Here is a 14,025-nt window from a genome sequence, read left to right as displayed (position 1 = left end):
TTGATAATTTTTTGAAATATGATGTCTAGGCTCTTTCTTTTACCATGACTTTCAGGTAGTCCAATAATTCTTAAATTATCCCTCCTTAATCTACTTTCCAGGTCAGTTTTTCTGATGACATAGTTCATATGTGAGGGCAGAGCCAAGATGGCGACTGGAAGCAGGGACTTGCATGAGCTCCGACCCCCCAGGTCCTTCCAAAAACCTATAAAAATGGCTCTGAACAAATTCTAGAACTGCAGAACCCATGAAATAGCAAAGGGAAGCAGGGCTCCAGCCCAGAACGGCCTGGATGGTCGCTGGGTAAGGTCTATCACACGGAGCTGGGAACAGAGCGGAGCAGAGCCCAGCATGGGCTGCGCCCGGAACCAACCAGACTGGGAGCCGGGAGGAACAGGCCTTAGCACCCTGAATCAGTGAGTTGTGGCAGTTGCCAGACTTCTCAACCCATAAACACCAAAGACAACAGAGAAGGTTAGTGGGAAAAGCTGCAGGGACAGAGTGAAAGGAGTTCGCAGTGTGGTCACTGCCCTGGGGACAGCAGAGGAGGTGCAGCTCTGAGAACAGAACTACAGCTGCAGGTGCTTCCAGCCCCAGGCCCACCTGGTGGGAGGAATCAAGTGGCAGATCCAAGCAGGAGTGCAGAAACTGCTTAAGATCTGAGTCACAGTCTGGGTTGGCTGTTCTTGGGGGAGGAGGAGTGCTGGTGTGGCAGAGCTTGCTGTGCAGAAGTAGCTCTGAAAACAACAGCACAACCCCTCAAGCTTGGGACAAAGTACTCTTTACTCTACAAGCAGTCATACCCCACTGAAAAACTCTAGGGTCAAGTAAGTTGGCTGGGAACATGGCCAGGCAGTGAAAACGCACTCAGATTCAGACTGACTTTGGAATCTTTCTTTGGTGACAAAGAAGACCAAAACATACAGCCAGAAGAAGTCAACAAAGTCAAAGAGCCTACATCAAAAGCCTCCAAAAAAAATATGAACTAGTCCCAGCCCATGGAAGAACTCAAAAAAGGATTTGGAAAAGCAAATTAGAGAAGTAGAGGAAAAATTGTGAAGAGAAATGAGAGTGATGTGAGAAAACCATGAAAAACAAGTCAATGACTGTAGCCAGAATGGACTTTGTTTTCTTTGAATGACTCAGCTTGCCTTGTTGAGCTTCCCTGGACGCTGGGGCTTGCTCTTCCGGGGCAGGACCAGAGCTTCCTGTGTGATGAGTCATGGCACTGGCTGAGGGGAGGTGTGTTAACGTGGTCTACACTAGGGGGAGGGGCCAAGTCAAGAACCAATCGGCCCTGGTCGTTCAGGCGGCGATTGATGATGTCAAAAACTCTATAAGAGGGGAGAGGACAGCTTGAAGATCCTCCTTTCCTTTTCCAGTTGGAGCCAGAGACGCCTACAGCCGAAGCAGAGCTGACTAGAGGCTAGTGGGTAATCTTCTTACTGTAGAGGGGAAGCATGTATACCGTTTTGCCTTATACCATCTCGCTTCTCTGTGGCCTCCTGGTTACCCTTGTGAGGCGGACTTATTGTGCCTGGAAGCTTTTGATGAAAATATCAAAATGGGGACGCTGGTTTGTGGGCTTGTTATTGTGGAGTGTAAATACATGCTTTAGTTCTCCTGCCTTCTGCCTAGAGAATTCCTTATATCTTGTGGTTCCGGACCTTTTAGGCACATATGAGATTCTCTTTGAAATCATAAATTCTGCCTTCCTAATATAATGACTTGCTAAAGGAGATCCAAAAAAAAGTACTGAAGAAAGTAACACCTTAAAAAATAGAATAACTCAAATGTCAAAAGAGCTCCAAAAAGCCAACGAGGAGAAGAATGCCTTGAAAGGCAGAATTAGCCAGATGGAAAAGGAGGTCCAAAAGTCCACTGAAGAAATTACTAACTTAAAAATTAGACTGGAGCAAGTGGAAGCTAGTGACTTTATGAGAAATCAAGATATTATAAAACAGAACTAAAGGAATGAAAAAATGGAAGACAATATGAAATATCTCATTGGAAAAACCACTGACCTGGAAAATAGATCCAGGAGAGATAATTTAAAAATTATTGGACTACCTCAAAAAAAAAAAAGAGCCCAGTTACCATCTTTTGAGATAGATCATATTTTCTTCTATTTTCTTAATTCTTTAGACTTTGCTGCTTCTTGATGTTTAATAGAGTCAATTAGTTTCTCCTTGCCCAATTCTAATTTTTAAGGAATTATTTTCTTTGGTGAGATTTTGTACCTCTTTTTCCATGTAGGCAATTCTGCTTTTTAAGTTCTTTTCTTCAGTGAATTTTTGTACCTGCTTTTCCATTTAGTCCACTCCTATATTTTCCACAAAAACATTAGGAGTGACATTATCAACCCCTTTATTTAAAAAAAACCTAGGTAAATAGTATCACCAAGCATTGCTCTGGGCTGCTAATTTTGCATTCCTATTTTTACAAAAAGAAATGAGATGAATGTCTGGAATTTTCCTGAGAATCCAAATCCGCTTCTTTGCCTTACTGTCTGTAGATTCCATTCTCTTCTCTTAGATAAATATTGGGACACCGTATGCCCTTTGATGAATATTGGGATAGTCTTTAACTACCATTCCTGTTTTCCGTAATCTTTGACATAGCATTAGCAGCTTCAGCAGCCACTCCTCCCTGTTCTCTCAGTCCCTGAGAATGAGATTCAGCTGAGCTGGTGATTCAAGCTCATCCTTCTCTCCAGGGAAAAGGTCATCTTTTAAGAATGTCTCTAAAGTCTAAGGAGATGGGTTGGAGAGTTTTCTGTGCAGCCACATTGGTCTCTTAAGCCAGTAAATTTCTTCTTGTCTTTTTCACTGAAATTGATACTCTTTTTGTCTTGAGAATTTCATTTTTCAGATCTCCTGGTCCCTCCTGGGCTGATGCTACCTGTTGCCTTTTAGTCCACAGGTTCCTTCTGATCCTTCCTCTTAGCCCTTTGAAATATATTCTATTGAAACATAGAGTGCATATTAGATAATGCCTGGCTTTCCTCTCCTCTATTACAAGTCCTATAAGAGAGCAGTCTCTTCTTCCCAAGGTTTCCATTTTTCCCCCTCCAACAATGAGTTCCTGTCTTGTGATTGAAAATCAGATTCAGAATATAATTTCCCCTTGTTGGTTCCTATACTTTTTGAAGGACAGAATGATTATTAAGACAAAGTCAAGAAAATATTAACTTCCCGCTTTTGAGAAAGAAAATACCCTAGTATATATCTGGATAATTGAAGTCTCACTATTTAACTACACCATGCCTATGTAACAGATTTGTTATTTCTTTCCCAGATTCATTATCTGTTGAGGTAGCTAGGTAGTGAAGTGTATAAAGTGCTAGGTCTAAAGTCAGGAAGACCTGAGTTCAAGTCCAGCCTCAGACATTTATTAGGTGGGTGATCAAGAGAAAATCACTTAACCTCTGTTTGCCTCAGCTTACTCATCTGTAAAATGGGGATCATAATAGCACCTACCTCCCAGAATTGTTGAGGATCAAATGAGATCATATTTGTAAAGCTCCTGGCAAACAGTAGGTCCTTAATAAATGCTTCCTTCTTGTTACTTTCTTCTCTCCAGAAAGTCTGCCTTCTACTCTAATGACAAAATTCTTCTGCTGCTTCCTTTGACCCAAATGCTTTCCGGCAAGCTTCATCCAAATGGTTCCTGCACTTCCTCACATGAATGTCTTCTTACTCTATGACACTGCTCAGTCCCATTCAGACCCTGTCCCTGCTATGTTTACGTTCCCCTCCTTCCTCTGAACAAAGCAAACCTATCCAGAGGCATGTCCTGGCCACTGATTTCGTTCTACCTTGCCTCAGTGACACCTAAATTAGTTACCTCATAGTCTCAACGATACATCAAATTTTACTCCTTGCGTTGGGACACCCCACTCTGCTTGTTGCCTAAATGTTGTGCCACAGATTATTGGGGCAAGCAGGAAGTATTGTGGACAGAGTTTTGGACCTGGAATCAGAAAGATCTGAGTTCAAAACCTTCCTCAGACACTTAGTAGCAGTGTGACCCTGGACAAGTCATTTAACTTCAATAAGACTCAAATTTCTTTATCAGAAAATGGGAATAACATAGTGCCTGTCTCCCAAGATGGTAGCAAGTGGCAAATGTGGAAACGCGCAAAGCGCTTTGCAAACTTTAAAGTGCCCTATAAATGCAAACTATTATCACTGGTTAGAATACATTCTCAGGTACTATAGCCAGTACTCTGCTTCTTATGTAATCTCATCATTCAAGAAATCTATGGATTAAGACTAAATGGAGGGAGTCTGGTAATCATTTATTTTCCCAGTCTTTTCTTAAGAAACATACTGGAAAATTGTACATTATTAGACAATTTTTTTTTCGGAATTCTTGGTAATGACAATGAATTCTCAGTGTTGCCTCTTCTCCCTCTTTCTTCCTCACACCCAATCGGTTCTCCAGTCTTGTCAATTCTCCTTGTATAAAGTATCTTACACACACCCAGTCCCAGGGGACAAGAGTTCAAGCTTTCCTTTTGGGGAGGGGGGGATATTGTTGTAGAGATACTTTAAGGAATGTTTGGGATACTTTTCTTCTGGGATATTGTGTTGGTAAGCAAAATGGCCTTTGTTTTCTTTGAGTAGCTCAGTGTATTTCATTGAGCCTTGCTGGGTGCTGGGCCCCAGGCCCAGAGCCCTATTGGGTGTAGAACCTATGTGGGTGCGGATTGGTGACTGGGGTGGGGCCCAAGATGGGGCTGGCTAAGGGGAGGTGTTAACTCCAGAGCCATGCCCTATTGGGTGTTAACCTAATCTATGTGGATGTGAACCTCCCAGGGTCCTAAGGGGAGGGGCCAACTCAAGAACCAATCACCAGAGCCTGGGCTCTGGTCATTCAGACAATGCTTGATGATGTCAAAAACTCTATAAGAGGAGAGAAGACAACTTGAAGATCCCCTTTTTTCTGTTGGAGCTCCTCCTTACAGCAGTGGTGGCGCATGTGACTCTGGGCCAGCCCTTGTTCTGAGCTCCCAGGCTGAACCCAGATGTTGGTAACTATGAATTGTATTGGGTCTGTCTGTTGATATTTGTAATTTGTTTGTATTTTGTTCTGAAGTTCAGGGTGCTGGTTTTTCCCTTGAACTAAGTGAATGCTGTCTGTATGCTGGATTAAAGTAAACTTGTCAACCCCTTCACCTTGCTTTCCTTGGTTAAGCAGATCGAAAGACCCTGTGCTTTCCCAGCATGCCAGCAGCTTTCTGGGTGCTGGCTGTGGGTGGATCTTACACCCCCGCAGAAGCGCTACTAGCCAGATTGTTGAAACAGATATTGTTAGAGCCTCCCTGCCTCCTCTTCCTGCTTTTAGTCCCTCTCCAATCTAGCCTTCACATTGCTGCTTTTTCCTAACGCACCATGTCAGAAACCTTCAGCAGTACCCTATTATCTATAGAATAAAATCCAAACTCATTAGGTTGACATGTAGGTGGATAGAGCACTGGGCTTGGAGTCAGGAAGACCTGAATTCAAGTCCAACTTCAGAGACTTACTAGTTACGTGACTCAGGGCAAGTCTCCCTACCTCAGTTTCCTCATTTGTATGATGGGGATTACAATAGAACATACTTCCTCAGTTTGAGGATAAAATGAGCTAGTAGTTGTGAAGCCTGAAGTCCTTAAAACACTATATAAACGCTAGTTATTCTTACTATGATCACTACCATCAGCCAATATGTTTCAATGACAGCACTTGAGCCCAGAATTTCTCGCCTTTTAAGGCCAGAGCTGTATTCACCACTTCACACTTTCACTGTTCTTTTTTAAAATCTCTATTAGTATTATTACCTTTCTCCTTTACCCTTAGAATATTCTACTTCCTTTTTGTGTACATTTAGATCCAACTTAACCCACAACCATTAGACTTTATGGTTCTTGATGTCAGGGACTTAAACGTCAAATGTGTTGTTCAACATTTTTGTACCCAGTAGATGCTTATGGGATAGATGTTGAATTGAAATAAATTGTATTCTAGTTGTTCTGATTCTGTTTAAAAATCATGGGAACACTTGGCCTGATGCATGTCGATTAGAATTTTGCAGACCTCTGGAGTAGGGGTTGAATGTTTCGAGTGCAGAAATTCTCAAAGACCATCTGCTCAGTTATGAAAGGGTTTCAATCTGTGCCAATGAAGATAGTATTCATACCCACAAAGCTTCAGACCATTAGAGGAGCTGAAAATAAACTTTTTAAAATCCCACATCTATGAAGTTCATGTTGGTTACATATGATGGCTCCAAATCCACTAATGCACTTACACACACACACACACACACACACACACACACACAGAGTAAAGTACAGGATAGGCTGGATCTTGATTTTATAACCTCTAGCTCTCTATTTTCTGAAAGATCTCATGTGTAAGAAAGCCAATGATTTATTTATTGACTGATTTGAAAGTCATCTTTTTTTTTTACAAGAATCAAGGTGTTAGATGGGGCAGACAGGAGCTCTTGATGACTGCCCACCCATTTGGGATCTGCCCTTGCCCCAACACAGTGGGCTCAATTCTTTTTCACCACAGCCAATCTTGCAGCAGTATATTCAGGTCCTTCTCAATGGCCAGTTCTTGCTTCTTTCATAGACTGGTGCCCACTACTTGGTGCTTCCTTATGAGGATTTCATCATCGGGGAACTGAGACAGAGGAGGCTGTGGTCCACGATGTCATCAGAATCTCCATTTTTGTTTGTTCCCCCCAAATACTTCTTTTCCCTCTGCTGCATGAAAGTTTTAAAAAATGACAATGTTAAAGGCACAGTGAGTCAGGGCAAACCTTAGACATATTCATATTTGGAAAATGGGAAATGGACAAGCGTAATTGGATTGACCTTCCCTGGGTCTTCATGGGTGTCTGGTAGGAACTCTGAAGTCAGAGGACAAAAAAAGTTACGATCAGAGGACCATAGATTTAAAGCTAGAAAGGAATTTAGGGACCTTTCCTTAAGTGAAATCCCCTTATTTTATTTAGAGTAGAAAGAATCCTTAGAGACCATCTAATCCAAGCCTCTCACTTTGCAGATTAAGTTTCACCCCAAAGATGGTCAGTGAATTGTCTGAGGTCACTCAGAAAGGAGCAGAGCTTGTGTGTTGATTAAGCTGATTTACACTCTAGGTCGAATGAGGGCATCTGACTAAATTACTTCTAATGTCTCTTACAATTCTAAAGTTTTATTTTTCTGTTAAACCCAATTCTGAAAACAGTGTGCTGACATTTATGACAGACTTACATATTTTATCAGCAGAAGCTTAAATTAATTCCACTTAACACCTGAAAAGAAAAAATTAGTAGAAAGTATTCCATCCATTTTCCCATCAACTGAGTTCTTCATCAAATGCAGTGAGGACATATTACTCTTTAGTAGCTTCCCAACATGGCATAATCATTCCCCTGCTTACACACTTGCGTGTGCTATTCTTCCAACCTGAAATACTCTTTCTCCTCCTCTCCCTTCCCCAAATCTTACCTTTCCTTCTGAGTCCAATTCAGGAAGAGCCTTAACATTTCTATTCAGAGGAAGATAGCCAGTATCTCACATGGCTGTGAGATCATGCTATATGAGGATCATTCAGAAGAATTGAGAATATTTCTCCTAGAAAAGAGAAAACAAGGAAGACATGCTATTGGTCTTCTGGTATTTGAAAGATTGCTCTCTAACATTCCACTTGGCCCAAGAATTCAGTGGGAATTGCAAAGAAGCTCATTTACATTTAACATGAAAAACAACTTCTTAACAAGAAGTGTTCCAAGGTGGAAGAGGCTTGCCAGTAAGTGGGTTCACCTTGCTGGCAGTCTTCAAGTTGAGGTTGGACAACCACTCATCAGAGATGTCTCAGTGGGGATAATTGTTTGGGTAGCAGTTGGAGTAGCTGATCTCTGTGGTCCCTTTCATCTCTGAGGTTCTTTAATTATGTGACCCATCCCATCCTTAGCTATGTTAGGGCACCCCATCCTCTATACTTCTTAATTCTCTTGGCCGCTGCTCCCAGGCCTTTGTGCTGGCTGTGCCCCCATAGCTGGAATGCACTCTTTCCTCACTCCGGTCTCCTGAAATCCCTGCTTTCCTTCAGCACGCAGCAGGAATGCTGCCTATTCAGAGGCCATTCCTGGTCCTCTCAGCTGGTAGTGCATACTCTCCCATAGGAATCCCATAGGATCAGAGATTTAGAACTGCAAGGGATCAGGACCACCTGGTCCAGCCTATTCATCCTACAGATGAACAAACTAAGGTTCAGAGAAGTAGAGACTTTCCCAGGGTGACACAGATCATTCTGCTTCCTCAGAGGCAGCATTTGAACCCATGCCTTCCCAGAACCACATCTAGCCCTCTACTGTCTACTGCTCGGTACTGCTCGGGAGGTGGTAGCTGTTTAAACCTGGGCAGTTGACTTGTAGTGGCTGAAATGCTGCCATGCCAGGGCTTCTATCAATGGCAGAACAAAGCAGGTGCCTGGCCTCTTCTGCTTTTGGTTAGAGATCACAAGTAACCCCAAGCGTGTGCTGAAGCCAGAGAGCCAGCGGGCAAACTTTCACTGTGAACACTCACACCTCAGCAACTGAGGACTCGATTTATTGTTTTGTTGATTTCTAATCATTAAGAAAGAGATGGATAAAAGAGTAGTAACGCAGACTACACTTCAAAGTGATTTTTGGGGAGCTGGCTGTTAGACATTTACCAGCACTTTTGTTACTGAGTTGTTTCAGTCATGTCTGACTCTCTGTGACCCCATTTGAGGTTTTCTTGACAAAGATACTAGACTGGCTTGCCATTTCCTTGCATGGCTCATTTTACAGGTGATGAAAGTGAGGCATACGGGTTTAAGTGACTTGCCTAAGGTCACACAGCCAGTAAGTGTCTGAGGTTGGTTTTGAATTCAGGTCCTTCTGACTGCAGAGTTCTAGCTACTGTACCACCTGTATTTACTAGCTGTATCAGGAGGGCAGAGTTTATAATCTCAAAGAGGATCATAAACATGTCTGAAAGGTTCGGAACCGCCGGATATAAGAAACTCTCAAAGTAGAAGGCAGAAGAATCAAAACATTTATTTAGGCTCCACAGTAACCAACCCATGAACCAGAAGCCCCATTTTGATATGTTGGTCATAATCTTCCAGGCCCAATAGGTACGCCTTGAAAGAGTAACCAGGAGGCTACAGAGAAACATGATTGCGTAAAGCAAAATCATGTTTCCCCCTTGATGGTAATAAGATTACCCACTGGACTGAAGTCTTTGTTCAGCTTCCTCCCGTAGATCAGCTCTGCTGCTGGCAGCTCCTGCCTCAGCTGTGTCTGTTTCTGAAACTGAAGCTGCAACTGTAACTGACGATGTAACGGTCGTAACTGCCTCTGGCTCCAACCGGAAAAGGAAAGAGAGAAAGAATCTTCAAGCTGTCCTCTCCCCTCTTATAGGGTTTTTGACATCATCAAGCTCCGCCCTAATGACCAGGGCCGATTGGTTCCTGAGTTGGCCCCTCCCCCTAGCATAGACATTAACACCTCCCCTCAGCCAGCCCCATGACTCCCCACACAGGAAGCCGTCTGCCTCCCGGCATGCTCCCCGGGCCTCCTGCCCCGGAAGAGCAAGCCACAGTGTCCAGAGGCTCAATGAGGCAAGCTGAGCCATTCAAAGAAAACAAAAGCCATTATGGCTACATTCCACCCCTTGTTATAGGATACATAATCTAATCAGCCATGTATCCTAGAACATACATTGTGATCCAATTACAAAGGAAACTAAAACATATCATTCATTATAAAGCAAAACATATCATTCAGTGACATTCCCAAACATTGGTTAACGATTCAAATGCGATCCACCCCTAGATCCCAGCAAAATAATCTCTTCAATCAATCATCCCCAAAATAATTATTAATAATTCAAATGTCCACCCCTAAATCCTTGTATCCATTACATAGGATCAATAATATCATAACAATAAAACAACACAGCAAGGATAACACAAAATAAGTAAACAGAACACTATCATCATTTCCACCCCCCTTGAACGATTGGGGCTCAAAATCTTGGGGTGAGGGGTGAAGGTCTCATTTTCCATAGCTTCTTCATGCTGAAATTGGATGTAGAGATGGCCCTGCCCCCAAAAAGTCCCATTCCAGAGGTCATTTCTTTAACAAGCTGGCAGGAATTCCAAGAATGCTACATGCTTAGGCAGTCACCGGAAAGTGCAGGGTGCTTAAGCCTGAAGGAAACAAAACTAGCAACAAGGTTAGCCAAAACAAAGGACAAAAAGAATAGTCAAGTATAGACTATAATTCTTCAAATAAAATCATCTCAAGTTTGGTTGAGATTTCAATTATGCAAAGATCCAACATCAGAGCCAAACTCAGGTGGGAAATGTTTCTTTTCAAAAGTAACATAATGAGGAAGCCAAGAGGATCCCACCCTAGATATAGACTAAGATTGTCCTCCCAGCCTTTCCCCAAATGTACAAGTTTTCATCCGTTAATCACACAAGGTCACCTTCAGTCTGAGTGGCTTGTAGGCTTGCAGGAGCAGTTCTTATTTCCCTATTTCTCGTGTTATCAAGTCCTCTATACATTCTGTATAATTCATTGGTTGGAATTCCATCTATCATTTCAAAACCTACCCCTGCTCTCAATAAAGTAGTAAACATTTCTTTCCTTGTTACTCTCCTTTGGCGCCAAGTTTGCTGGTTATACACTCTTCTCTCTCGAGGAGATCTATCCCTTCCCCAGTCACCTAAGTCATATAACTGTAAAATCTTATTTATCACTGTTGTAAGACGGCTCCCTACTTCTCCAAGCAATAAATTCAAAATTAGTTGTTTATAAGCAGGGGGAGCTGTCCTAATTATTAAATTCCTATGAGACAGTCCCATTGGATCATTGTAATATTTGTCTGCAGTTCCTATCATAATGGCAGTCTTCATTACCTCCTCCTTTAGTCTCATGATACAATCTCTAAGTGAATACCAGGGTCTGTGCTCAGTGGGCCACATAGAATCAGTATCATATCTCTTATTGCATCCCACAGCGGCTAATGCCAACAGAGTAGTCCTGCTATCACCATCTCCTTGCTGATGATGTTCCCTAAAAGCTTGTTGAACTAGAGGATTATGGCTGATACCTATGAATCTCATGCAGTCTGTCCCATCTACTGATATTCCACCGGCCCCTTGATCACTGAGTCTTACCATCCAAGATATCAATGGTTCTCCTATTCTTTGGCTGAATCTACTCAAAATATCTGTGACCTCTTGCGGTGAGAAATCTTCCTGAATTTCCCTTGTAACTGAATCTTCACCTCGGGTTTCTGTCTTCCTCCTTTGTATGGGTCGAGCCCTTGTCTGATCATTTAACCATCTCCTATTCTCTGTGTGAGGCACATCCTGAACCCCAGTAGTGTTTTGTGCCTCAGCCGGCTCTTTCTGGGCTGGGTTGAAATGCACTCTGGGCTTTTTTGGTCTCCTGTTGCTCTTAGCCACATTAATAGAAAAGTTCTCATTTGAGTCAGTTTGGTCTCCTGCTATCTGAGATTTCCCTTCTTCCTGTGGGGTAGGAGTGCCCCCATGTCTTTCACTTAATCTCAATCTTTCGTATACTAGCCGGTAGGCTGATAACACTATCCAGCTTTGCCTAGATAGTGATGCCCCTGACTGAATCCCAACTTCTCGTAAACACTTTTCCAAATCCCTAGGATCTCCTTTCCGTAGCCTTGGTTCCCAGTTTTCACAGGGTCCAGCTTTTTTAGCCAATTCTTTTGCTAGGGAGGAATAAAATGGATCCTCCCATCCTGGGATATTTATCTCTTCCTCTGGAATTGTTCTGCTTCTAAATAGAGATCTTATACCTAGCGATCCTGTTCGTGACGCCAAATGTATCAGGAGGGCAGAGTTTATAATCTCAAAGAGGATCATAAACATGTCTGAAAGGTTCGGAACCGCCGGATATAAGAAACTCTCAAAGTAGAAGGCAGAAGAATCAAAACATTTATTTAGGCTCCACAGTAACCAACCCATGAACCAGAAGCCCCATTTTGATATGTTGGTCATAATCTTCCAGGCCCAATAGGTACGCCTTGAAAGAGTAACCAGGAGGCTACAGAGAAACATGATTGCGTAAAGCAAAATCATGTTTCCCCCTTGATGGTAATAAGATTACCCACTGGACTGAAGTCTTTGTTCAGCTTCCTCCCGTAGATCAGCTCTGCTGCTGGCAGCTCCTGCCTCAGCTGTGTCTGTTTCTGAAACTGAAGCTGCAACTGTAACTGACGATGTAACGGTCGTAACTGCCTCTGGCTCCAACCGGAAAAGGAAAGAGAGAAAGAATCTTCAAGCTGTCCTCTCCCCTCTTATAGGGTTTTTGACATCATCAAGCTCCGCCCTAATGACCAGGGCCGATTGGTTCCTGAGTTGGCCCCTCCCCCTAGCATAGACATTAACACCTCCCCTCAGCCAGCCCCATGACTCCCCACACAGGAAGCCGTCTGCCTCCCGGCATGCTCCCCGGGCCTCCTGCCCCGGAAGAGCAAGCCACAGTGTCCAGAGGCTCAATGAGGCAAGCTGAGCCATTCAAAGAAAACAAAAGCCATTATGGCTACACTAGCACACCCCGGGGTAAACTGCCGCTAAGGGGCAGGTTTTTTTTTTAATTGGCCTACTCTGTTCTCACTGAAATATTAAGATTCAAATGTCTTCTTATAAACGTAGAGATATCAGTATCGTTTCAAGTCTCAGGGCTAGGAAAGAAACGAATACCACAGACAAGCGTAAAAGCGGTCGGATGAGGAAGACTGAATAGTAAGTGCCATAGGTCCTCAGCCCCACCTAACTGGTGAGGCAGCACGACATGCTGCAACAGCATTTACCCTGGAGTCCCATTGGACTGGGAGCTCCTTAAAGGCAGGGATTGGGGTTGTTGTTTCTTTTTGCCTTTCTTTTTATCCCCATCACTTCGCACAGTGCCTGGCACATAGTACACTCAATAAATAAATGCTGCCCCCGAGCTGTCTGCCTCTTTCTCCATTTGTCTCTGCACCCTGATGCCTTATTAAAGTGTGATGGCAGCCAGCTCTACTTCCTGCTGCCATGATGGGCTTTCTGGCAAGTACCCAAAGAAGGCGGTGTGCCTGCCCCCATTTCATAATTTTATACAGTAATTTTAAATTCACCAACAAAATGCAAAACAAGGTCATAAGAATCTATGCCTAGAGCATTACCAAAGTTATTGTCTTGGATATATCCCAGAAAGAATTCCCACCAGGGGCGAGAATTCAAAGCTCTTGTAATTCTGACTGAGAGGACCAGTTTCTGAGGCAGCAGCCCCCATCTTGTCTGTAAGCAGCAGGAGGTATTCTACAGGGAGGAGAGGCGCATGCACTGGACATCCTAGAAGGGTGAACCACCCATCATGGATACTGGGACCCAACTCTTGTCAGGCCAGTGTGCTCCGAATTGCCCTCTGGATAGTGCACAGGCATAGTTCGCAAAAACCTAAGATCATAGACACTGAAATGGAAGAGACCACAGAGGCCATCTCTTTTTACAGATGAGGAAACTGAGGCCCAGAGCAGTTAAAAACTCGTCAAAGGTTACCCAAGCAGGAAATAGGATGAGAGTCAATTGAGTCAATCAATCAAGCCAACCGACCTTTTTTAAAGTCTCAAGATGCTATGCACTGAAACTTTAATCAGATGAGACCGCTTCTCTATTGAATCCATCAGTCAGAGGCTTACATGAAGGGTGAAAAAGTGCCTGAATGGTTCAAATGTCTTTGAAAGCCATTGAACTATGGTGTGTTCATGTTGGTTGAGAGAAGTTGACTCCCTCTATGGGTCATAGGTAAAATATTAAGCTTGTTGGGTATTAGGATTCCAGAACGTAGTAATCTAGTGGTGGAAGCCTCTGGGGAAACCCCTGGAAAGGAATCGGGAAGGGGGTGGGGAGTGTAGGGGGAAGCAGAGCATCTCAGCCCGGGTCTCCTCCCTCACCAACCACATGCAAACTT

This window comes from Trichosurus vulpecula, chromosome 4 (assembly GCF_011100635.1).
Source record: "Trichosurus vulpecula isolate mTriVul1 chromosome 4, mTriVul1.pri, whole genome shotgun sequence".
Taxonomy (NCBI): Eukaryota; Metazoa; Chordata; class Mammalia; order Diprotodontia; family Phalangeridae; genus Trichosurus; species Trichosurus vulpecula.
This window is presented reverse-complemented; position numbering follows the sequence as displayed.